The sequence below is a fragment of the Stenella coeruleoalba genome (genome assembly GCF_951394435.1).
Source record: "Stenella coeruleoalba genome assembly, chromosome: 3".
NCBI classification, from domain to species: Eukaryota; Metazoa; Chordata; class Mammalia; order Artiodactyla; family Delphinidae; genus Stenella; species Stenella coeruleoalba.
Window position 1 is genome coordinate 136134717 of NC_137148.1, and position 26108 is coordinate 136160824.

Genomic DNA, 26108 nt, shown 5'->3' on the forward strand with positions numbered 1-26108 from the left:
ATTCAATTATGCATGTGACTAAGCTATGTTTCACGGTGAGGAAACTAAAAAAGAATTGGTTGTCGCATGTAACTGAAGAATATTTTCCCAACCCCCAAATGGCATGCTATTATGTTTTGAGTTGTTCCTTCAAAATGGGAATGGTTGTTATCAACCATTTGCACTGATCCTTCCAAAAAAAAAAAAAAAAAAAAGTGTTAGCCATACAATATGTGACCGCAACACACAGAGGAGCTAGAAATGTTCAGATGTACCACCCTTCAATCCAAAACACTATTTGAGGTGGGCTTGCCATCTTGGGTAGAGGAGGGATTCCCAGGTATGTTCCTGAAGTAGAAAAAGGCAGACCCTTTGGCAGTTAGTCAACTGTATCATCAGCTCAGTTACACAACTCACTGTTGTGACAGTTGCTGGGATCTTGAAATCAATCCTTTGGCTTGTTTTGAGTAACTCTGCACACCTGGAGTGTTTGGCTTGAGGTATTTCTGAGAAGGGAATAAAAGTTGGAAATAGAAATGGTACATTTCAGTTGACCTCTCATTAGAAGAGGCAGGGACCAAACTTAGCCCAGCAGACACTGAGAATGCTAAGATCAGACTCATGACTCTCAGAACAGGAAGAGAGACTGGGAGAGCAAGCAGTCCAAAGCAAAAACTGATGATAAAAAGAGTAATAGTAAGAATAATAATAGTAAGACTTATGGATTGTAGAGATTTTATTCAGATGCCTAGCCAGCATCCATATCTCCCTTCTTCTTTCCCAACAGAACTTCAATTTTCTTTGGACATCCAAGCTTCCTCCGTGTAGCCTCAGGTGAAGCTGACTGTACCCCTCAGAGCCAGGGTAAGTTCCATTGGTTAAATGTGTCTTACAAGTAATTGGTCAGAACAGGCATGTGACCCAATTCTGGACAATAAGATATGCGCAGAAGTTTGCTGGTAGGATTTAAAAAAATAATAATAAAGTTACTTTGCTTCAAATAGAGAGTCATAGGAGAGACATCCTTTTTCTTCCCCAGGACATTGACATATGTAGATGTGGTGCCTGGAGGTAAGGCACCCATCCTGATACCAGCCTAGGAGTGGAGCTAACACTCAGGATCACAAATAGAAATATGGAAAGAGCCAGGTTCTTGAGGAAGTCACTGAGGAACTAATTTAATCCTGAAGACATCCTCTCCCTAAACTTTCAGTCACATGAGCCATTACACTTCCTTTTCTAAGCCACTCTGAGATGGAGTTTCAATTACTTGCAGCCAAAAACATCCCAAGTTAGAGAATGCTTACCATGTGCCAGCCACTGTGCTTGGTACCCTATAAGCTAAAGGGAAATAATTTCCCCTTATTTGCCTTGTGACAACCCTGTGAGATGAATATCATTGTTATCTGATTCTACAGTTGAGGAAATTAAGTCTTACGGATAATAAATAATTTGTCAGAATCAGCTGGTAAGTGGTGGAGACTAGATTCAATATTTAAGCACTTTGAGTCCAGGACCTACAATTTTAGCCTCCATGCGCTGTAACAGAAAAGGAAAAGGTTTGTTCCAAAAACACCGTAAGTCAGTATCATCCAAGGGTTGAAACCAAGGTCCAGTGCTCTTTCAACGCCCCTAAGGATGGTGATGATTTCAGAGATCAGGAGCCAGTGTGGTCTCTCCTTTAACCAAGGCATCGCTTCTCACAAGACCCATACTCTGGCTTGAATGACTAGCCTTTCTCTTTAATCATTAGCCATATTACCTGGTTCTCTATGCCCTTCCACCTCCTTTTTCATTTCTGCCTTTTCAGCTCATTAATTGACTTTTTGCAGCCATTGAAGAGAGACATGATTATCCTGGAAACCCTTGCCATGACAGGGGTTACATCATTGCCAGTGGGAAGTTCTCACCACCAGGGAAATTAGGCTGTCTGCTGGGAACTTGGAGGATGAGTTGGCAGGTTTCCCATGCTAATTGGTTTCAGTCTTGATTCAGTGGGTCTCCCAAGCCAGGTGACAGCTCAGTAGTGGCCAGAAGTCCCAGACATGGAAAGAAGGCAGACACCTGAAGCTGCTTTAAGCCGAGGATAGGTCACCAGGAGCCCCCCATAGGGACCTCACAGGCCTTTGATTGTCCATGAGTGAAAAGATGTACTGACAATGGCATGACAGACAGATATCATCATGCTAATAGGACAAAGAGAAATGAGGAGCCCACCCTTGCACTGTGGGGTTCTAGAAGTGGGAAAGCAGTAGGATGTCGTGGTTTTGAGCATGGTCTCATAATTAAGCCCATATGGATTTGACTCCCAGTTCAGTTACTTGTTGACTAGTGAATGCAAAAAAGTGAGTAATGGAACATCCCTGAACCTCAGTTTCCTCTTCTGTAAAAAATAAGGGTAGGATGATTGTGGGGATTAGACATGATGAGCATTACTCTGGAACATAGTAAATGCTTAGCGCCTTTGAAGGTAATGACACTGGCTGCAATAATGATGACAATAATGATGAAAAATTGAGTGGATAGAGAACATGTGTTAATTCTCATGGGCAAAATTTCTTCTTAATAACAACTCCAGACAGGTCCCATACTTGAGACTCTCTGCTTCTGTTTTGCCCCATGCTCCCATGTTTCTTCCCTCCTTAAGGAAAGCACAATTTGGTGCACTTGAACTTTACCCAAAAAACTGGATCTTCTGTGACTGACTACAAAGATGATTTCCTATTGTATCAAGCTGTGTTAATGGTGAACACCCACCTCAACTCAGTAGAGCCAATTAGTCAGGCTACATACAGAATTGGAAAAGGTGAACCAACACAGATATGGTTACTTTCAAGAGAAAATGTTGGTTACAGGGTAACTAAGCCTCAGTATTCAAAGCTATTATAATGATCTTATCAGGTTCATGGTGTGAGGACTTGGACTATGCCTTATTCAGATATCTCCACAGGATTTCATTTTATCTGCCATTGAATATGGTGTAGTTATCCAGTTGGCCAAAATATACATGTCTTATCTGACAAGGTAGCAAGGAAGATTTGCACCCAGGTTTCTAAGTCTATTGGTTGAAGTAAGGTATGTGCAGACTATCATTTGAGCAATTTTTTTGGCATCATATTTAATTGGATCCCCTCCTTTTGTGCCTGTATGTGTAAAACTGAAATACATAGAAGAAATGATCTAGTGCAGAGTTGTAACTGTGCTCCATGGATCCCTGGTGGAATGATGAAGGTACTGCCAAGGGTTTGAGGCTAGGGGAAGACTGGAGTTTATGAAACTCTAGAATGCCCACCCATGACTTCAACCAGATCTTCTATTTCTGGTTTCCCTTCTGGGTTTCCTTGTGATGTTACTCAAAAAAATTTTTTAAAGTCTGGACATCACCCTCCTGATTGAACACACTCATTTTTCAGGAGAGGAAACTACGGCCCAGAAAAGTCATCTGACTTCCAAGGTTGCACAGCTAGCTACTAATGGAATCTGGATTAGAATTCCAGACTCAGAGATCAGCACAGTTGCCTAAGAAAAGCTACTGAAGCATTCTCTTGCAAACATACACTTTTAATCTTCATGACTGTCACTGTGAACATCAACAGACACTACTGTCATATACCTCCCTGTGAGCGTGTGATACTATATTTGGCACTTTAGGGCTTAGAGGGGCAGAGTGCAGGGGTAATATCAGGAAGGCTTCTGGAGAATGAATGCCTGGACAAAGTTTTGAATGCTACATATGAGTTTAGCAGGTGGAAAAAGGAAGAAACGGGAGTATTCCAAGCATTAAACCTCTTTGAAATTGAGAACAGTGTTATAAATATAAGTCCTATAGTTCTCACCAAATTACCAAGTGTAGCAGTCAGAGTCCAGTCAGAAAACAGCAAGCAGATTAATATTTCAAATCAGAGGATTTAATCCAAAAAAGTACTTACAAAGTGTTGGAAATGCTAAAAGAACAAAAAGGAAAAGTTGAGGTAAGCCGGAGACTAGGAAAAAGCAGAAAGCAGCTCTATGTTGGGACAAAGACGAGAACATGTTATTATCTAAGTGCAGGAATGCACTTATGACTGCGCCACTGGGGGTGCCAGAAAGGGTGATGGAGCCATGAAGGAGGACCAACAGGGAGGACTCTCCCAGGCCGGTACTGAGCCATTGTGACTGAGGTTGGAATTGGCAGAGATGCAGTCACTCCCAAAGATCACACGAAGAGCACACCATCTCACTTCCTCCCACCATCCAACTTCCTACCAGTGCTTCCCCTTGGCTGAACCTACAAAGCGGGTCTGAGATCTGTGGTTTGCAGGGGTCCAGGCCCTGTAATGCAGAGCAGCGTGTGTAAAGGCAAGAATGGTGCTGAGAATAAGCAGGAAATAACCAGCACACCGTATTTTCTAAATGTAATATTCTTCCCAGAAATGTCCCCAGAGTCTTGCTCCCTCTCCTCTACAAACACACACTGACACAGTGATATATCCACAGTAGCAACCCAGTAGTGGATATTTGCAATTCTTTATCTGTCCAGTACGTGAAGTCTCTTCCTATCTGGGAGGAATCCCCCATTGTACAAAGATGAAGCTCTAGATCCTGGATTTCCCTGCTTACTTGCAGCTAGGAGGTGGCACATGACCAAGGCTCCACCAATCAGATACATCTGTTCCTAGACTTGGAATCAGGAACTAGTGACCCAAAGAAGTAGCAACAGGGAGGTTCCATCCTGATGGAGAAGTAGCCACATCCAGGTTCCAAGTGCTGTGGCAATTGTGTCCTTACCAAACTGGTCTGACATGTGACCTGGCCCTTAATCTCTAGCCTCCCAGGGATTTTGGAAACTATCCAAACCTTTCTAATAATTTCACTTTCTGCTTAAATCATCTAGAATAATTGTCTGTTGCTCACAACAAAGAACCTCTACTAGCATAAACTCCTTCCTTGTTTTGTGACCAGAGATCTTATATCTTCAGTCTAGCCCTTATGATTGCCCATGAGTTTTAGGGAGTTTCATCTCCTACAATATCCAAGAGAAACAGGCACTGGCAAATAAGTAGACTTTGGCCTAGAACCCTCTAGAAGTCCTGAGAGGCTGGGATGTGCTACCAGCCTCCAGCATCCATAGGTATGGAATCAAGCTATCCCCAGCCATGACCATGGAGAAGAGTCACTTGCCTTGAGGGTTAAGTTCAAAACCCAGTGGCAGAGACTGGATCATCTTCATACCTTTCCCACAAAGGTTCACGGCACCCAGGAAGCTCTTGACTTTGTTGCATCTCCTTCCCTCTCCCAAGCCAAGTTCTGTCAGAAGTTATTAGCCTCTACCCCCTTGCAATTTCAGAACCTGCAGCCTCCTTGCGATATCAGTCAGCAATTTCCAAGGACCTCTCTTACTCTAAATCATCATCTATTAAATTAGTCATCTATTGCTGTGTAATAAATCACCTCAAAACTTAGTGGCTTAAAACGATAATAGTATTTATTACTTCCCATGATTTCTGGAGGTCAGGCATTCAGTCAGGGCACAATAGGAATGGCTTATCACTGCTCCACAATGTTTGAGGGTCTCAGCTAGAAAATTCAAATGCTGGAGGTTATACTCATCTGAGGGCTCATTCATTCAGATATCTGACAGTTGATGCTGGCTGCAGACCTAGCTGGGGTGACCAACTGAAACACCTCCCGCACATGGCTTCTCCATGGCTTGGGCTTCCTTACAACATGGCAGCTGCGTTCCAAGAAACAGGTGGAAGCAATATTGCCTTCTAGCCTCAGAAGTCATGTGGCATCACTTCCACCACATTCTGTTGGTCAAGCCAGTTACAAAGATCCACCCCATTTCAAGGGAAGGACACAAAGACCTCCACGTCTCAGTGGAGGAATATCAATGTCATATTGTAAGACAAGCCCATGGAATGGGAGATATATTGATGAAGTTTTCTTGAAAATATTTTCTCCCCAGTCGCCTTCAGTAATTCTCAGGTTTAAAAGGCCTCTTTGGACTCATTCTTCTTTGATCATGTAGCAACTTACTCTGTACCTGACCTTCTAAGTATAGCCGTTCTCAGTGAGTCCACCTACCTTCTAGGAAGGGGACTGCACTCAGTGTGTCCCAGGGGCTCTTCCAGATCCTTCTTCTGAAGAAAAGCAAATAAATGCAAATGTCATCTCAATAGAGCTCTCTGCTACACACACGAACCCAAAGATACTGATTTCACTGACTCCTCGGAGCTGTACACCACATTATGGTTCACACTGCTCTTTTGCTCGCACAGCTCATTGAATCAATAACTCCAAAGTGATTTTTCTGATGAAAAAAATAAATAAAACTACACAGAATTAAGTACAAACTTGGCTCGAAAATTGCTCACACTACACTTTCCCCGCTCAGCTTCTGCCGCCTTGAATTACATTCGTGAAGACCCAGCCCCTCAAGGGCTGACACCTCAGCATAAAATGCATTCCACATCAGCAAGCTTGTTGAGGTGGGAGAGGAAACCCAACAAGGTAGGGTAGGAAGGTGGCTTACACAACAGGAAGAGGAGGCCCTAAACTTGAGTTAATGTTCCCAAGTAAGGATCCTGCAGGAGCTGGATGATTTGGAGATGGAAAGGCAACAGATAAATTGACTGTGCTTTTAGTCCTTAGGCAAAGCATCAGGGATTCATTGCTGAGAATTTTCACAACACCCTCCTGCAGCCTTGCTCCCTCAGTCCTTTGCTGTAGGCCAGGCCTGACTCTGTGTGAGACGAGGGCAAAGTCATGTCAGGGAAGACGGAACTGGGTAAAAACTCTAGACTGCTCAACAACGTAGAGATTCTAGTCCCTGATTTTGATGGAGGAGAATCACTTTAGGTTTCTACCATGACTGTAGAATAGGAGTCACTTGCACTTGTCAAAAAGCTTTAGTTTATCAATGCTCGAATTTGAAATGGGCCTCTCATAGTAAATAAAAAGAATAGCCATCCTTTGAAGATGCTTAGTTTGTGCCAATCACTGAGCCATGCTCTTCACAGGTGTTATTGAATTTGATTGATTAATCAACTTAATCAAACACGTTATTGAGTACCTATCATGGTCTCCTAGAGTTTATATTCTTTGAGGTATGTCCGTTAGAGCTGGGACTAAAACTGCTTCTCTGGGATTCCACAGCCTGACACATTAACCACAAAGCCATAGAACTGCATGCTGGTAATGGGTGTATCTTCCATGACCTGAGGGGTTAGGGCCAGGCATCCAAGGGTTCATCTTGGGCTGCAGGGCTTAGCAGGCTGAACTAAGAGTTTGGAATCCCTTGGTGATTTGTGGAGACAACTCAAAGGAGGAAAATGGAGAGGTTCTCACAGGCCCAGCGTAGGTAGAGAGGATGTCAGAATGACTGGCCAGGCCTAGGTTGGAATTCCAGCTCTGCCACTTGTTAGCTATGTGACCTTGGGTGAGTTACTTCACCTCTCTGTAAAGAGGGGATAAAATAATTAAACAAGATAATGAGCTCAATATAGTCCCTGGCCCACAAGAAGTGATCATTCATTCAATGCTCAGTGAAGATGAAGATAAGGATGAGGATGCAGCCTAGCAGGAGGGTCTCCAGGTGGCAGTCAGAGCCTAGAAGCCAAGAATGAGAGTTGAATATACTGCGAAACAAAGTGGTGAACAAAATCTGCATGCCAGCACCTCAGAGCTAAAGACTGGGGGATTGCACCAAGCTAGGAAAAAGGGAGAAGGTCAAATATCAGAAAGATGCAATTCACTATTTCTTTAATTCGTTCATCCACTCAGTCATTCAGTAAACATTTCCCAGGCCCCTGCTACATGCAAGAAGCTCTGTAGTGCCAAAAGGAATATAGGAACTGGTGCTGTCTGAGAAAGCTGGGCAGAGAGGCAGTCAGGAGCACAAATATCATCAAAAGGCTTTTGGAAATACCAGTCCAGAGATGTGGGGCTATGCTGGTGCATCAGGAAACAGAGTAGGGACTCGCAGCCTTCTGCCATGGTTCAAGTAGCCTCACAGACATTGAATTCTAGCAGTTTAAGATGCCATCAGGGACTAGATTGGAAAGGCCTCCCTGGATGGTCCTGTCCAGTCTGGACCATCCCAAGTAAACCTAATCACTCTTAGAGCCAAGCTCTGAGACAGATGTGGTTTCAGGGGTCTCAGGCTTGCCCCTCACATGTCCAAAACAGGCAGCTACCTACCACTGCAAGGGGCCAGCCAGCCAAAAACGGTCCTTTTGAACTGCCAGAAACCCCCTCACCAGAGCCAGGCCCACAGGGAGACATCCACTCAGCAGCTCCACTCACATGTACCAAGAGCTTACTATGTGCCAGTCTCTGGTCTAGGCCTGGGGATACAGTATTGAATTAAAAAAATGAGGTCCCTGCCCCCTTGGGGTGTATGTTCAGGTTGGGGAAACAAACAGCTAGAGAGCCACAATCCCTTATCTGAAACATTCACCACAGATATTTTGGGGGGAAAGAGAATTTTTCACATTTTAGAGAGGTCATGCTGTTCAAATTCCATGTAATACGTTATACCCCATGGAGTCTGAGCCAGCTCTTCATAGTCAAACACATTAACAGTTCTGTAGCTGCACATATCCATGTTTACACTAAGAGGGATAAATTAAGAAAAAAGATAGTTTCACATCAGTTCAGGTCATATTTTGCTACAAAAACTGCAGATTTATATCAAAAACAAACTGTTGCATGTCCAAACTATTTTTTATAATGTTCTACCTTGAGGGCATTTGGAATTTCAGAATTACAGAGGAGGACTGTAAACAAGATAATTTTAGATAGTGATACAGGCAATGAAGATAATCAAAGAGGATCATATAATCCTGAGTGAGGCAGGGAGAGAGCAACTTCACGTAAGATGGGCTCTTATCTGAAGCACCATGCAGGACCTTCATACACATTGTCTCATGTCATCCCTCTACTCCCTGGGAGGTAATGCTGTCTCTTCCATTTTACAGTAAGGAGCCGGAGGACTGGTACCATTCAGAACCTCGTTCTACGCCAGCATTTCCCAAATCTCCGCAAACAAATACCACTCGTGGTTTTACCACATTCACATACCACACTGCTAGTCCTTTAGGTTCTCCTTTAAATCAAATCAGTTTTTTTAACTTACATAAATTTATTTTTAAAGGAAGCATTATAGAACTACCATAAGTGGAAAGATAGTTTCTTCGTAATACACATACAAATGTTTGCCTCAACGCTACCTAAACGTTATCTATGTAGACCACACTTTGAGAAATGCTGACCTATAGGCCAACAAGCGGAACTCAGCCTGAGCCCAACAGTCTTCCTCTTGCCAGGCACTGCCATTCTAGACCAGGGTGGTAGCAAAGACCAACTGGACCCATTTCCCCAGCTCACTCCACATCTTAGACCCAGTGGAGTCTTCACCTTCCTAGGAATGTGTCCAGAATGGACTCTGAGGATCAAAGAAGAGGAGGAGCCTCCAGGCACTGTGCCAGCGCCTTGTTGAAGCTTCACAATCCTGGGGTGGATGACACTACTACTCTCATTTCACAAAAGAGGACACTAAGACAAGGGGGGGAGGCCAAGGTCAGAGAGCAACCAGAGGCAGAGCTGGACCTCAAACTCGGCTCTCAGACCTCCAAAGCTTTCACTCAGTATTTCCAGCCTCAGCCTTGCCCAATACTGCTCGCATTCTCCCTTAGGGTTCCCAGAGCGCTCTGCTACACAGCTCTACTAAAGTTCTTCCTCACCTACCAAGCCAAGAGCTCCTAGAAGGCACAGCCCATGTCTTAGTGCTCCCTGAAGACTGTCAGATCTATGAAAGCAGGGATCATTTCTGTCTCATTCAGCTTTGTGTCCCCTTCACATAGTGCAGTGCCTGACACCTCCAGGAGGTGCTCAAAACTACTTGTTGAATGAATGAATGGATAGACGAAAGAATGGCTGGGTATCCACCCACGAACCTGGTATCCCAATACCTAGAACAGTGCTTGGCATATAGAAAGAGCTCAGTAAAGACTTGTGGAATCATTAAATAACACTCCTGTTACTTACAGATTAAGTAGAACTAAGAGTTTCTAATTCTGTTACCTAGAATTCAAAAGAAAATGAATTTTAAATGGGATGTTCTTCTGTTTAAATAAACAAACAAGCTACCAATAGGCAAAGAAAGAAGAGAGAACACTTTTTAATTCAGTTACTCAAGATCAATATTCAGATAAACTTAAAATGTTAAAAGCCTTGGATTTGAAACCAAACCTAAGCCCGAAAAGAGACATCTTTTTGGCAATGTGCTTCCACAAGAACACTTGCTGTAATTCCCAGCGTTTGTATCAATTCCCCAGAGGTTGATGGCACCGACCAAATTTAAGTGATTAAATGTGTTCCTGGAATTCTCAAGTGTTCCTCCTGACTCATATGGAAGGTGTGTGCTCGGGGAACGGAGGGAATATCTGACGATCTCTACTGTTCAGTGAATGTGGGTGTGGAAGGGTGGAGAGGAAGGATAGGGGCCCACGAGTCCCTTATTTCACAGGGCTTGGAAATTTAATATAATGTGAAACCAGCTGCATGTAGAAGGGCACATTGGGTTCTCTGTCAAATCCATTCTTGTTTTACGACGTGATCATCTCAGGAAACACACTCATCAGGCACACTCCACTGGAATCTCAGATGTATTTAGCAAGCCCCTAGAATAAATTCTCAGAGACAGAGATTTGCCTAGCACAGGGCAGATCAAGCATCTTACTCCTCCAAGTCAATAAGACAGAAGATGCAGGATTGTTGTACGTATTCAGTGATAGCAGGGGAAGTGTCTAACTCAGTGCCTAGCACGTAAGAATCCAAGAATTCCCTTTTGTAGTAATAAAAAAGCTCCATGTAACCAAATTCTGTCCAGGTCCCAAATAATTATTTACATAATAAGGGCAATTTGGAAATTGCCTGAATTTCTTTCCTTTCATTTTTTTCCCCAGACAGCCCTTTGAGGCCCGTTGACAATGGATGTATTTAATCTCCATGCAGTTGAGGAGGCAATCAAGGCTAAGACAATCAGGCAACTGACCCAAAGTCACACAGCAAGGATGTGGCCGAGCTGGGATGGAAGTGCAGTGTTTTGGACTCCAGGGGCTATTTTCCTGGACTCCTCTGCCTCTCCCAGTTGCTGATTTGGCTATGTCTTGACCAGCCCCACCCATGGATGAAGCAGGTAGTCATTTGAGATGAGTGATTTTTTTTTTTTTTTTTTTTTTAGAGAATTGAAATTTCAACATTATTGCGGATAACCACAGGATTAGAGAATGTGGCTTTCAATCTATGGCAAAGTGGACTTGCCCATTCTTTACTTTTTTTTTTTTTAACATCGTTATTGGAGTATAATTGCTTTACAATGGTTTGTCAGTTTCTGCTTTATAACAAAGTGTATCAGTTATACATATACATATGTTCCCATATCTCCTCCCTCTTGCGTCTCCCTCCCTCCCGCCCTCCCTATCCCACCCCTCCAGATGGTCACAAGGCACCGAGCTGATCTCCCTGTGCTATGCGGCTGCTTCCCACTAGCTATCTATTTTACATTTGGTAGAGTATGTATCTCCATGCCACTCTCTCACTTTGTCACAGCTTACTCTTCCCCCACCCCATATCCTCAAGTCCATTCTCTAGTAGGTCTGTGTCTTTGTTCTCGTCTTACCCCTAGGTTCTTCATGACCTTTTTTTTTTCTTAGATTCGATATATATGTGTTAGCAAATGGTATTTGTCTTTCTCTTTCTGACTTACTTCACTCTGTATGACAAACTCTAGGTCCATCCACCTCACTACAAATAACTCAATTTCGTTTCTTATTATAGCTGAGTAATATTCCATTGTATATATGTGCCACATCTTCTTTACCCATTCATCGGATGATGGACACTTAGGTTGCTTCCATCTCCTGGCTATTGTAAATAGAGCTGCAATGAACATTTTGGTACATGACTCTTTTTGAATTTTGGCTTTCTCAGGGTATATGCCCAGTAGTGGGATTGCTGGGTCATATGGTAGTTCTATTTGTAGTTATTTAAGGAACCTCCATACTGTTCTCCGTAGTGGCTGTACCAATTCACATTTGCACCAGCAGTGCAAGAGTGTTCCCTTTTCTCCACACCTTCTCCAGCATTTATTGTTTCTAGATTTTTTTTTTCTTGTGGTACGCGGGCCTCTCACTGTTGTGGCCTCTCCTGTTGTGGAGCACAGGCTCCGGACGCGCAGGCTCAGCGGCCAAGGCTCACGGGCCCAGCTGCTCCGTGGCATGTGGGATCTTCCCGGATCGGGGCATGAACCCGCGTCCCCTGCATCGGCAGGCGGACTCTCAACCACTGTGCCACCAGGGAAGCCCTGTTTCTAGATTTTTTGATGATGGCCATTCTGACCAGTGTGAGATGATATCTCACTGTAGTTTTGATTTGCATTTCTCTAATGTTTAATGATGTTGAGCATTCTTTCATGTGTTTGTTGGCAATCTGTATATCTTCTTTGGAGAAATGTCTATTTAGGTCTTCTGCCCATTTTTGGATTGGGTTGTTTGTTTTTTTGTTATTGAGCTGCATGAGCTACTTGTAAAATTTGGAGATTAATCCTTTGTCAGTTGCTTCATTTGCAAATATTTTCTCCCATTCTGAGCGTTGTCTTTTGGTCTTGTTTATGATTCCCTTTGCTGTGCAAAAGCTTTGAAGTTTCATTAGCTCCCATTTGTTTATTTTTGTTTTTATTTCCATTTCTCTAGGAGGTGGGTCAAAAAGGATCTTGCTGTGATTTATGTCATAGAGTGTTCTGCCTATGTTTTCCTCTAAGAGTTTGATAGTTTCTCGCCTTACATTTAGGTCTTTAATCCATTTTGAGCTTATTTTTGTATATGGTGTTAGGGAGTGTTCTAATTTTATTCTTTTACATGCAGCTGTCCTGTTTTCCCAGCACCACTTATTGAAGAGGCTGTCCTTTCTTCACTGTACATTCCTGCCTCCTTTATCAAAGATAAGGTGACCATATGTGTGTGGGTTTATCTCTGGGCTTTCTATCCTGTTCCATTGATCTATATTTCTTTTTTTGTGCCAGTACGATACTGTCTTGATTACTGTAGCTTTGTAGTATAGTCTGAAGTCATGGAGCCTGATTCCTCCAGCTCTGTTTATCGTTCTCAAGATTGCTTTGGCTATTGGGGGTCTTTTGTGTTTCCATGCAAATTGTGAAATTTTTTCTTCTAGTTCTGTGAAAAATGCCAGTGGTAGTTTGATAGGGATTGCATTGAATCTATAGATTGCTTTGGGTAGTAGAGTCATTTTCACAATGTTGATTCTTCCAATCGAAGAACATGGTATATCTCTTCATCTATTTGTATCATCTTTAATTTCTTTCATCAGTGTCTTATAATTTTCTGCATACAGGTCTTTTGTCTCCTTAGGTAGGTTTTTTCCTAGATATTTTATTCTTTTTGTTGCGGTGGTAAATGGGAGTGTTTTCTTAATTTCACTTTCAGATTTTTCATCATTAGTGTATAGGAATGCCAGAAATTTCTGTGCATTAATTTTGTATCATGCTACTTTACCAAATTCATTGATTAGCTCTAGTAATTTTCTGATAGCATCTTTAGGATTCTCTATGTATGGTATCATGTCATCTGCAAACAGTGACAGCTTTACTTCTTCTTTTCCAATTTGGATTCCTTTTATTTCCTTTTCTTCTCTGAATGCTGTAGCTAAAAGTTCCAAAACAATGTTGACTAAGAGTGGTGAGAGTGGGCAACCTTGTCTTGTTCCTGATCTTAGTGGATATGGCTTCAGTTTTTCACCATTGAGGACGATGTTGGCTGTGGGTTTGTCACATATGGCCTTTATTATGTTGAGGAAAGTTCCCTCTATGCCTGCTTTCTGCAGGGTTTTTATCATAAATGGGTGGGGAAATCAAAAGAAAGCTGGAGTAGCAATTCTCATATCAGACAAAATAAACTGTAAAATAAAGACTATTACAAGTGACAAAGAAGGACACTACATAATGATCAAGGGATCGATCCAAGAAGAAGATATAACAATTGTAAATATTTATGCACCCAACATAGGAGCACCTCAATACATAAGGCAAATACTAACAGCCATAAAAGGGGAAATAGACAGTAACACATTCATAGTAGGGGACTTTAACACCCCACTTTCACCCATGGACAGATCATCCAAAATGAAAATAAATAAGGAAACACAAGCTTTAAATGATACATTAAACAAGATGGACTTAATTGATATTTATAGGACATTCCATCCAAAAACAGCAGAATACACATTTTTCTCAAATGCTCATGGAACATTCTCCAGGATAGATCATATCTTCGGTCACAAATCAAGCCTTAGTAAATTTAAGAAAATTGAAATTGTATCAAGTACCTTTTCCAACCACAGCGCTATGAGACTAGATATCAGTTACAGGAAAAGATCTGTAAAAAATACAAACACATGGAGACTAAACAATACACTACTTAATAACAAAGTGATCACTGAAGAAATCAAAGAGGAATTAAAAAAATACCTAGAAACAAATGACAGTGGAGACACAACGACCCAAAACCTATGGGATGCAGCAGAAGCAGTTCTAAGAGGGAAGTTTATAGCAATACAATCCTACCTTAAGAAACAGGAAACATCTGGAATAAACAACCTAACCTTGCACCTAAAGCAATTAGAGAAAGAAGAACAAAAAATCCCCAAAGTTAGCAGAAGGAAAGAAATCATAAAAATCAGATCAGAAATAAATGAAAAAGAATTGAAGGAAATGATAGCAAAGATCAATAAAACTGAAAGCTGGTTCTTTGAGAAGATAAACAGAATTGATAAACCATTAGCCAGACTCATCAAGAAAAAAAGGGAGAAGACTCAAATCAATAGAATTAGAAATGAAAAAGGAGAAGTAACAACTGACACTGCAGAAATACAAAAGATCATGAGAGATTACTACAAGCAACTCTATGCCAATAAAATGGACAACCTAGAAGAAATGGACAAATTCTTAGAAATGCACAACCTGCCAAGACTGAATGAGGAAGAAATAGAAAATATGAACAGACCCATCACAAGCACTGAAATTGAAACTGTGATTAAAAATCTTCCAGCAAACAAAAGCCCAGGACCAGATGGCTTCACAGGCTAATTCTATCAAACATTTAGAGAAGAGCTAACACCTATCCTTCTCAAATTCTTCCAAAATATAGCAGAAGGAGGAACACTCCCAAACTCCTTCTACGAGGCCACCATCACCTTGATACCAAAACCAGACAAGGATGTCACAAAGAAAGAAAACTACTGGCCAATATCACTGATGAACATAGATGCAAAAATCCTCAACAAAATACTAGCAAACAGAATCCAACAGCACATTAAAAGGATCATACACCATGATCAAGTGGGGTTTATTCCAGGAATGCAAGGATTCTTCAATATACGCAAATCAATCAATGTGATACACCATATTAACAAATTGAAGGAGAAAAACCATATGATCATCTCAATAGATGCAGAGAAAGCTTTCAACAGCATTCTTTACTCTTGAGTCAGGTGGGCTTTTCTAGCAGGCATGGTCGAGGTAGACATTTTCAGGGGTGGGTCCCTTACGGCACAGAGGTACTGAGCAGATCAGAATGTTAGCGTCTGCTCAGGTAAGCAGCTCTTAAATGAACGCCTATCACAGACAGGCCTTGAAAGTTGCTTCCTTCTTAAAATTGCCAATCAGTCAATGCGTAAGTCATTCTTCTTCCTCTAGAGAAGGGCTCCTGAGGTTAGGGGAGAGAAGCCAGGGTGAGCACTAACTCTAGCTAATGGAGCCTCAGGAGTTGGGAATACATATCTCCCCGGTACCCATCTAATTGAATGTTAGATTCTTTACACGAATTGTTTCAAGTAATCTTCACATTTTTATCACCATTTTATAGATGAGGCAACTCACACTTAAAGATGCTACTTTACCTAAGATTGTATAGTTTGCAATAGGAAGACCTCTGTGTGATTTGACACTTGTCTTTAGTTCCGCTGCTATGTTTTGTAAAGAAATGAACTAGCAAGAGGACCTTCAAGATGGCGGAGGAATAAGATGTGGAGATCACCTTCCTCCCCACAAATACATCAGAAATACGTCTACATGTGGAACAAGTCCTACAGAATACCTACTGAATACTGGTAGAAGACCTCAGACTTCCCAAAAGGCGAGAAACTCCCCAAGTACCTGGGTAGGGCAAAAGAAAAAAGAAAAAACAGAGACAAAAGAATAGGGATGGGACCTGCACCTCTGGGAGGGAGCTGTGAAGGAGGAAAAGTTTCCACACACTAGGAAGCCCCTTCACTGGCGGGGAGGTGGGGTGGCAGGGGGATAAGCTTTGGAGCCATGGGGGAGAGCGCAGCAACAGGGATGCAGAGGGCAGAGATTCCCACACAGAGGATCACTGCCGACCAGCACTCACCAGCCCGAGAGGCTTGTCTGCTCACCTGCCAGGGCAGGTGGGGGCTGGGAGCTGGGGCTTGGGCTTCCGAGGTCAGATCCCAGGGAGAGGACTGGGGTTGGCTACGTAAACACAGCCTGAGGGGGCTAGTGCACCACAGCTAGCCAGGAGGGATTCCGGGAAAAAGTCGACCTGTGTAAGAGGCAAGAGACCATTTTTTCGGGGTGTGCAAGGAGAGGGGATTCAGAATATCGCCTAAACAAGCTCCAGAGATGGACGCGAGCCACGGTTATCAGCGTGGACCCCAGAGACAGACATGAAACGATAAGGCTGCTGCTGCAGCCACCAGGAAGCCTGTGTGCAAGCACAGGTCACTATCCACACCACCCCTCCCAAGAGCCTGTGCAGCCCGCCGCTGCCAGGTTCCAGGGACAACTTCCCCGGGAGAACACACAGCGTGCCTCAGGCTGTTGCAATGTCACGCCGGCCTCTGCCACCACAGGCTCGCCCCACATTCCGTACCCCTCCCTCTCCCCGGCCTGAGTGAGCCGGAGCCCCCTAATCAGACGCTCCTTTAACTCCCCCCTGTCTGGGCGAAAAACAGACGCCAGAGGGCAACCTACATGCAGAGGCGGGACCAAATCCAAAGCTGAACCCCAGGAGCTGTGCAAACAAAGAAGAGAAAGGGAAATTTCTCCGTGCAGCCTCAGGAGCAGCGGATTAAATCTCCACAATCAACTTGATGTATCCTGCATCTGTGGAATACCTAAATAGACAACGAATCATCCCAAAATTGAGACGGTGAACTTTGGGAGCAACTGTAGACTTGGCATTTGCTGTATGCGACTGACTAGCTTCTGATTTATATGCTTATCTTAGTTTAGTTTTTAGCACTTGTTATCATTGGTGGGTTTGTTTATTGGTTTGGTTGCTCTCTTCTTTTTTTTTTAACTTTTTAAATTTAGTAATATACTTTTAAAATTTTTTATTTTAGTAACTTATTTTATTTTTCTTCCTTTTTTTTTTTTAAAGAAGATGTTGGGGTAGGAGTTTATTAATTTATTTATTTTTGCTGTGTTGGGTCTTTGTGTGTGAGGGCTTTCTCTAGTTGTGGCAAGCGGGGGCCACTCTTCATCGCGGTACACGGGCCTCTCACTATCGTGGCCTCTCTTGTTGCAGAGCACAGGCTCCAGACGCGCAGGCTCAGTAGTTGTGGCTCACGGGCCTAGTTGCTCCGTGGCATCTGGGATCCTCCCAGACTAGGGCTCGAACCTGTGTCCCCTGCATTAGCAGGCAGATTCTCAACCACTGCGCCACCAGGGAAGCCCTTTCTTCCTGTTTTTTTACTTCCTTTTCTTCTGAGCCATGTGTCTGACATGGTCTTGGTGCTCCGGGCAGGTGTCAGGCCTGAGCCTTGGAGGTGGGAGAGCTGAGTTCAGGACACTGGACCAGCAGAGACCTCCTGGCCCCATGTAACATCAACTGGCGAGAGATCTCCCAGAGATCTCTGTCTCAATGCTTAGACCCAGCTCCACTCAATGACCAGCAAGCTCCAGTGCTGGATACCCAATGCCAAACAACTAGCAGGACAGGAACGCAAACCCACCCATCAGCAGAGAGGCTGCCTAAAATCATAATAAGTTCACAGACACCCCAAAACACACCAGACGTGGTCCTGCCCACCAGAAAGACAAGATCCAGCCTCATCCACCAGAACACAGGCACCAGTCCCCTCCACCAGGAAGCCTACACAACCCACTGAACCAACCTTACCCACTCAGGGCACAAACCAAAAACAATGGGAACTACGAATCTGCAGCCTGAGAAAAGTAGACCCCAAACACAGCAAGTTAAGCAAAATGAGAAGACAGAGAAATACACAGCAGATGAAGGAGCAAGGTAAAAACCCACCAGAACAAACAAATGTAGAGGAAATAGGCAGTCTATCTGAAAAAGAATTCAGAGTAATGATAGTAAAGATGATCCAAAATCTTGGAAAAGAATGAAGAAAATAAAAGAAACGTTTAACAAGGACCTAGAAGAACTAAAAAGCAAATAAACAATGATGAACAACAAAATAAATGAAATTTAAAATTCTCTAGAAGGAATCAATAGCAGAATAACTGAGGCAGAAGAACGGATAGGTGACCCAGAAGATAATATAGTGGAAATAACTACCACAGAGCGGAATAAAGAAAAAACAATGAAAAGAATTGACGACAGTCTCAGAGACTTCTGGGACAACATTAAACACACCAACATTCGAATTATAGGGGTTCCAAAAGACGAGAAAAAGAAAAGGACTGAGAAAATATTTGAAGAGATTGTAGTTGAAAACTTCCCTAATATGGGAAAGGAAATACTGAATCAAGTGCAGGAAGTGCAGAGATTCCCATACAGGATATATCCAAGGAGAAACATGCCAAGACACATACTAATCAAACTATCAAAAATTAAATACAAAGAACAGATATGAAAAGCAGCAAGGGAAAAGCAACCAATAACATACATGGGAATCCCCATAAGGTTAAGAGCTGAACTTTCAGCAGAAACTCTGCAAGCCAGAGGGAGTGACAGGACATATTTCAAGTGATGAAAGGGAAAAACCTACAACCAAAATTACTCTACCCAGCAATGATCTCATTCAGCTTCGACAGAGAAATTAAAACCTTTTCAGACAAGCAAAAGCTAAGACAATTCAGCACCACCAAACCAGCTTCACAACAAATGCTGAAGGAACTTCTCTAGGCAGGAAACACAAGAGAAGGAAAAGACCTACAATAACAAACCCAAAACAATTAAGAAAATCGTAATAGGAACATACGTATCAATAATTAGCTTAAATGTAAATGGATTAAATGCTCCAACCAAAAGACATAGGCTGAATGGATACAAAAACAAGACCTGTATATATGCTGTCTACGAGAGACCCACTTCAGACCTAGGGACACGTACAGACTGAGAGTGAGAGGATGGAAAAGATTTCCATGCAAATGGAAATCAAAAGAAAGCTGGAGAAGCAATTCTCATATCAGACAAAATAGACTTTAAAATAAAGACTATTAGAAGAGACAAAGAAGAACACTACATAATGATCAAGGGATCAATCCAAGAAGAAGATATAACAATTGTAAATATTTATGCACCCAACATAGGATCACCTCAATACATAAGGCAAATGCTAACAGCCATAAAAGGGAAAATCGACAGTAACACAATAATAATAGGGGACTTTAACACCCCATTTTCACCAATGAACACATCAACCAAAATGAAAATAAATAATGAAACACAAACTTTAAATGACACATTAAACAAGATGACCTTAATTGATATTTATAGGACATTCCATCCAAAAGCAACATAATACACTTTCTTCTCAAGTGCTCATAAAATATTCTCCAGGATAGATCATATCTTGGATCACAAATCGATCCTTGGTAAATTTAAGAAAATTGAAGTCGAATCATGTATCTTTTCCAACTACAGTGCTATGACACTAGATATCAATTAGAGGGAAAAAACTGGAAAAAATACAAACACATGGAGGCTAAGCAATACGCTACTAAATAGCCAAGAGATCACTGAAAAAACAAAGAGGAAATTAAAAAATAGCTAGAAACAAATTACAGTGAAAACTCAATGGCCCAAAACCTATGGAATGCAGGAAAAGTAGTTTTAAGAGGGAACTTTATACAATCCTACCTCAGGAAACAACAAACATCTCAAATAAACAACCTAAAGCAATTAGAGAAAGAAGAACAAAAAAACCCTAAAGTTATCAAAAGGAACCAAATCATATAGATCAGATCAGAAATAAATGAAAAAGAAATGAAGGAAACGATAGCAAGAATCAATAAAACTAAAAGCTGGTCTTTGAGAAGATAAACAAAATTGATAAACCATTAGCCAGACTCATCAAGAAAAAAAGGGAGAAGACTCAAATCAGCACAATTAGAAAAGAAAAAGAAGTTACAACTGATACTGCAGAAATACAAAGGATCATGAGAGATTACTGCAAGCAACTATATGCCAATAAAATGGACAACCTGGAAGAAATAGACAAATTCTTAGAAAAGCACAACCTTCCGAGACTGAACCAGGAAGAAATAGAAAATATAAACAGACCAATCACAAACACTGAAATTGAAACTGTGATTAAAAATCTTCCAAAAAACAAAAGCCCAGGACCAGATGGCTTCACAGGCGAATTCTATCAAACATTTAGAGAAGAGCTAACACCTATCCTTCTCAAACTCTTCCAAAATATAGCAGAGGGAGGAACACTCCCAAACTCATTCTACGAGGCCACCATCACCCCGATACCAAAACCAGACAAAGATGTCACAAAAAAAGAAAACTACAGGACAATATCACTGATGAACATGGATGTGAAAATCCTCAACAAAATACTAACAAACACAACCCAGAAGCACATTAAAAGGATCATACACCATGATCAAGGGGGGTTTATCCCAGGAATGCAAGGATTCTTCAGTATACACATATCAATCAATGTGATACACCTTATTAAAAAATTGAAGGATAAAAAACGTATGATCACCTCAGTAGATGCAGAAAAAGTTTTCAGCAAAATTCAATATCCATTTATGATAAAAAACTCTCCAGAAAGTAGGCATAGAGGGAACTTACTTCAACGTAATAAAGGCCATATATGTCAAACCCACAGCCAACATCTTTCTCAATGGTGAAAACCTGAAATCATTTCCACTAAGATCAGGAAAAAGACAAGGCTGTCCTATCTCACCACTATTACTCAACATAGTTTTGGAAGTTTTAGCCAAAGCAATCAGCGAAATAAAAGAAAGAAATGGAATCCAAATTGGAAAAGAAGACGTAAAACTGTCACTGTTTGCAGATGACAAGATAGTATACATAAAAAATCCTAAAGATGCTACCAGAAAACTACTAGAGCTAATCTATGAATTTGGTAAAGTAGCAGGATATAAAATTAATGCACATAAATCTCTTTCATTCCTATACACTACTGATGAAAAATCTGAAACAGAAATTGAGGAAACACTCCCATTTACCATTGCAACAAAAAAATAAAATACCTAGGAACAAACCTACCTAAGGAGACAAAAGACATGTATGCAGAAAACTATAAGAAATTGATGAAAGAAATTAGAGATGGTACAAACAGATGGAGAGATATACCATGTTCTTGGACTGGAAGAATCAACATTGTGAAAATGACTATACTACCCAAAGCAATCTACATATTCAGTGCAATCCCTATCAAACTACCACTGGCATTTTTCACAGAACTAGAAGAAAAAATTCCACAATTTGTATGGAAACAAAAAAAAACCCAAATAGGCAAAGCAATCTTGAGAAAGAAAAACGGAGCTGGAGGAATCAGGCTCCCTGACTTCTGACTATACTGCAAAACCACAATAATCAAGAAAGTATGGTACTGGCACAAAAACAGAAATATAGATCAATGGAACAGGATAGAAAGCCCAGAGATAAACCCATGCACATATGGTCACCTTATCTTTGGTAAAGGAGGCAAGACTATACAATGGAGAAAAGACAGCCTCTTCAATAAGTGGTGCTGGGAAAACTGGACAGCTACATGTAAAAGAATGAAATTAGGGCTTCCCTGGTGGCGCAGTGGTTGAGAGTCCGCCTGCCAATGCAGGGGACGCGGGTTCGTGCCCCGGTCCGGGAGGATCCCACATGCCGTGGAGCAGCTGGGCCCGTGAGCCATGGCCGCTGAGCCTGCGCGTCCGGAGCCTGTGCTCCGCAACAGGAGAGGCCACAACAGTGAGAGGCCCACATACCGCAAAAAAAAAAAAAAAAAAGAATGAAATTAGAACACTCCCTAACACCATACACAAAAATAAACTCAAAATGGATTAAAGACCTAAATGTAAGACTGGACGCTATAAAATTCTTAGAGGAAAAGATAGGCAGAACATTCTATCACATAAATCACAGCAAGATCTTTTTTGATCCACCGCCTAGAGTAACGGAAATAAAACCAAAAATAAACAAATGGGACCTAATGAAACTTCAAAGCTTTTGCACAGTAAAGGAAACTATAAACAAGATGAAAAGAGAATCCTCAGAATGGGAGAAAATATTTGCAAACGAAGCTACTGACAGATAATTAATCTCCAAAATATACAAGCAACTCATGCAGCTCAATATCAACAAAGCAAACAACCCAATCAAAGAATGGGCAGAAGACTTAAATACACATTTCTCCAAAAAAGACATACAGATGGCTAAGAAGCACGTGAAAAGCTGTTCAACATCACTAATTATTACAGAAATGCAAATCAGACCTACAATGAGGTATCACCTCACACCAGTTAGAGTGGGCATCATCAGAAAATCTACAAACAACAAATGCTGGAGAGGGTGTGGAGAAAAGGGAACCCTCTTGCACTGTTGGTGGGAATGTAAATTGATGCAGCCACTATGGAGAACAGTATGGAGGTTCCTGAAAAAACTAAAAATAGAACTACCATATGACCCAGCAATCACACTACTGGGCATATACCCTGAAAAAACCGTAATTCAAAAACAGTCATGTACCACAATGTTCATTGCAGCTCTATTTATAATAGGCGGGACATAGAAGCAACCTAAGTGTCCATCGACAGATGAATAGGAACTACGCGACTGAAGCAACATTTCTGACCTACTTCACTCTGTATGACAGTCTCCAGGTCCATCCACATCTCTACAAATGACCCAATTTCATTCCTTTTTATGGCTGAGTAGTATTCCATTCTATATATGTACCACATCTTCTTTATCCATTCATCTATCATTGTGCATTTAGGTTGCTTCCATGACCTGGCTGTTGTAAATAGTGCTGCAGTGAACATTGGGATGCATGTGTCTTTTGGAATTATGGTTTTCTCTGGGTATATGCCCAGTAGTGGGATTGCTGGGTCATATGGTAGTTCTATTTGTAGTTTTTTAAGGAACCTCCCTACTGTTCTCCATAGTGGCTGTATCAATTTACATTCCCACCAACAGTGCAAGAGGGTTCCCTTTTCTCCACACCCTCTCCAGCATTTGTTGTTTGTTGATTTTCTGATGATGCCCATTCTAACTGGTGTGAGGTGATACCTCATTGTAGTTTCGATTTGCATTTCTTTAATAATTAGTGATGCTGAGCAGCTTTTCATGTGCTTCCTGGCCATCTGTATGTCTTCTTTGGAGAACTCACTTTTTAGGTCTTCTATCCATTTTTTTATTGGGTTGTTTGTTTTTTTAATATTGAGCTGCATGAGCTGTTTATATTTGGAGATTAATCCTTTGTCCGTTGATTCATTTGCAAATATTTTCTCCCATTCTGAGGGTTGTCTTTTCTTCTTGTTTATAGTTTCCTTTGCTGTGCAAAAGCTTTTAAGTTTCATTAGGTCCCATTTGTTTATTTTTGTTTTTATTTCCATTACTGTAGGAGGTGGATCAAAAATATCTTGCTGTGATTTATGTCATAGCGTGTTCTTCCTGTGTTTTCCTCCAAGAATATTATAGTGTCTGGTCGTACATTTAGATCTTTAATCCATTTTGAGTTTATTTTTGTGTATGGTCTTAGGGAGTATTCTAATTTCATTCTTTAACATGTAGCTGTCGAGTTTTCCCAGCAACAATTATTGAAGAGACTGTCTTTTCTCCATTGTATATCCTTGCCTCCTTCTTCATAGAACAGTTGAGCTTAAGTGTCTGGGTTTATCTCTTGGCTGTCTATCCTGTTCCATTGATCTATATTTCTGTTTTTGTGCCAGTACCATAGTCTTGATTACCGGAGCTTTGTAGTATAGTCTGAAGTCCAGGAGCCTGATTCCTCCAGCTCCATTTTTTTTCCTCAAGACTGCTTTGGCTATTCAGGGTCTTTTGTGTCTCCATACAAATTTTAAGATTTTTTCTTCTTGTCCTGTGAAAAATGCCACTGGTAATTTGATAGGGATTGCATTGAATCTGTAGATTGCTTTGGGGAGTATAGTCATTTTCACAATATTGATTCTTCCAGTCCAAGGACATGGTATATCTCTCCATCTGTTTGTGTCATCTTTGATTTCTTTCATCAGTGCCTTAAAGTTTTCTGAGTACAGGCCTTTTACCTCCTTAGTAGGTTTATTCCTAGGTATTTTATTATTTTTGTTGCAGTGGTGAATGGGATTGTTTCCTTAATTTCTTTTTCTGATCTTCCTTTGTTAGTGTATAGGAATGCAAGAGATTTCTGTGCATTAATTTTGTATCCTGCAACTTTACCAAATTCATTGATTAGCTCTAGTAGTTTTCTGGTGGCATCTTTAGGACTCTCTATGTATAGTATCATGTCATCTGCAAACAGTGAGTTTTACTTCTTCTTTTCCAATTTGGATTCCTTTTATTTCTTTTTCTTTTCTAATTGCTGTGGCTAGCACTTCCAAAATTATGTTGAATAATAGTGGCAAGAGTGGACATCCTTGTCTCGTTCCTGATGTTAGAGGAAATGCTTTCAGTTTTTCACCATTGAGAACGATTTTGGCTGTGGGTTTGTCATATATGGCCTTTATTATGTTGAGGTAGTTCCCTCTATGCCCACTTTCTGGAGAGTTTTTATCATAGATGGGTGTTGAAATCTTTTTCTGCATCTATTGAGATGATCATATGGTTTTTATCCTTCAATTTTTTAACATGGTGTATTGATTGATATGTGTATACTGAAGAATCCTTGCATTCCTGGGATAAACCCCCCTTGGTCATGGTGTATTATCCTTTTATTGTGGTGCTGGATTCTGTTTGCTAGCATTTTGTTGAGGATTTTTGCATCCATGTTCATCAGTGATATTGGCCTGTAATTTTCTTTTTTTTTGCAATATCTCTGTCTGGTTTTGTTATCAAGTTTATCGTGGCCTAGTAGAAAGAGTTTTGGAGTGTTTCCTCCTCTGCAATTTTTTGGCAGAGTTTGAGAAGGATGGGTATTAGCTCTTCTCTAAATGTTTGATAGAACTCATCTGTGAAGCCGTCTGGTCCTGGACTTTTGTTTGCTGGAAGATTTTTAATCATAGTTTCAATTTCATTACTAGTGATTGGGCTGTTCATATTTTCTATTTCTTCCTGGTTCAGTCTTGGAAGATTATACCTTTCTAATAATTTGTCCATTTCTTCCAGGTTTTCCATTTTATTGGCATAGTGTTGCTTGTAGTTGTCTCTTAGGATGCTTTGTATTTCTACAGTGTCCATGGTAACTTCGTTTTCATTTCTAATTTTATTGATTTGAGTCATCTCCCTCTTTTTCATGATGAGTCTGGCTAATGGTTTATCAATTTTGTTTATCTTCTCAAAGAACCAGCTTTTAGTTTTAGTGATCTTTGCTATTGTTTCTCTTTCATTTATTTCTGCTCTGATCTTTATGGTTTCTTTCCCTCTGCTAACTTAGGGTTTTGTTTGTTCTTCTTTCTCCTGTTCCTTTAAGTGTAGGGTTAGATTGTTTATTTGAGGTTTTTCTTGTTTCTTGAGGTAGGATTGTGTTGCTATAAACTTCCCTCTTAGAACTGCTTTTGCTGCATGCCATAGGTTTTGGATCATTGTGTTTTCGTTGACATTTGTCTGTAGGTAATTTTTGATTTCCTCTGATTTCTTCAGTGATCTCTTGGTTATTTAGTAGCATATTGTTTAGCCTCCATGTGTTTGTGTTTTTACTTTTTTTCCCCTGTACCTGATTTC

The 26108-nt window shown here is 41.1% G+C and overlaps 1 long non-coding RNA gene across 4 annotated transcripts in view; it reads left to right on the forward strand.

Moving 5' to 3' along the window:
- The window catches only part of LOC307184152, a 503327-nt gene that overhangs the window by 451178 nt on the left and 26041 nt on the right, over positions 1 to 26108 (forward strand). For all 4 annotated transcript variants that reach the window (XR_013827669.1, XR_013827670.1, XR_013827671.1 and 1 more), the window contains one exon: positions 767 to 843. This is a non-coding gene — a long non-coding RNA (uncharacterized lncRNA). The remainder of the gene's footprint in view (positions 1 to 766; positions 844 to 26108) is intronic.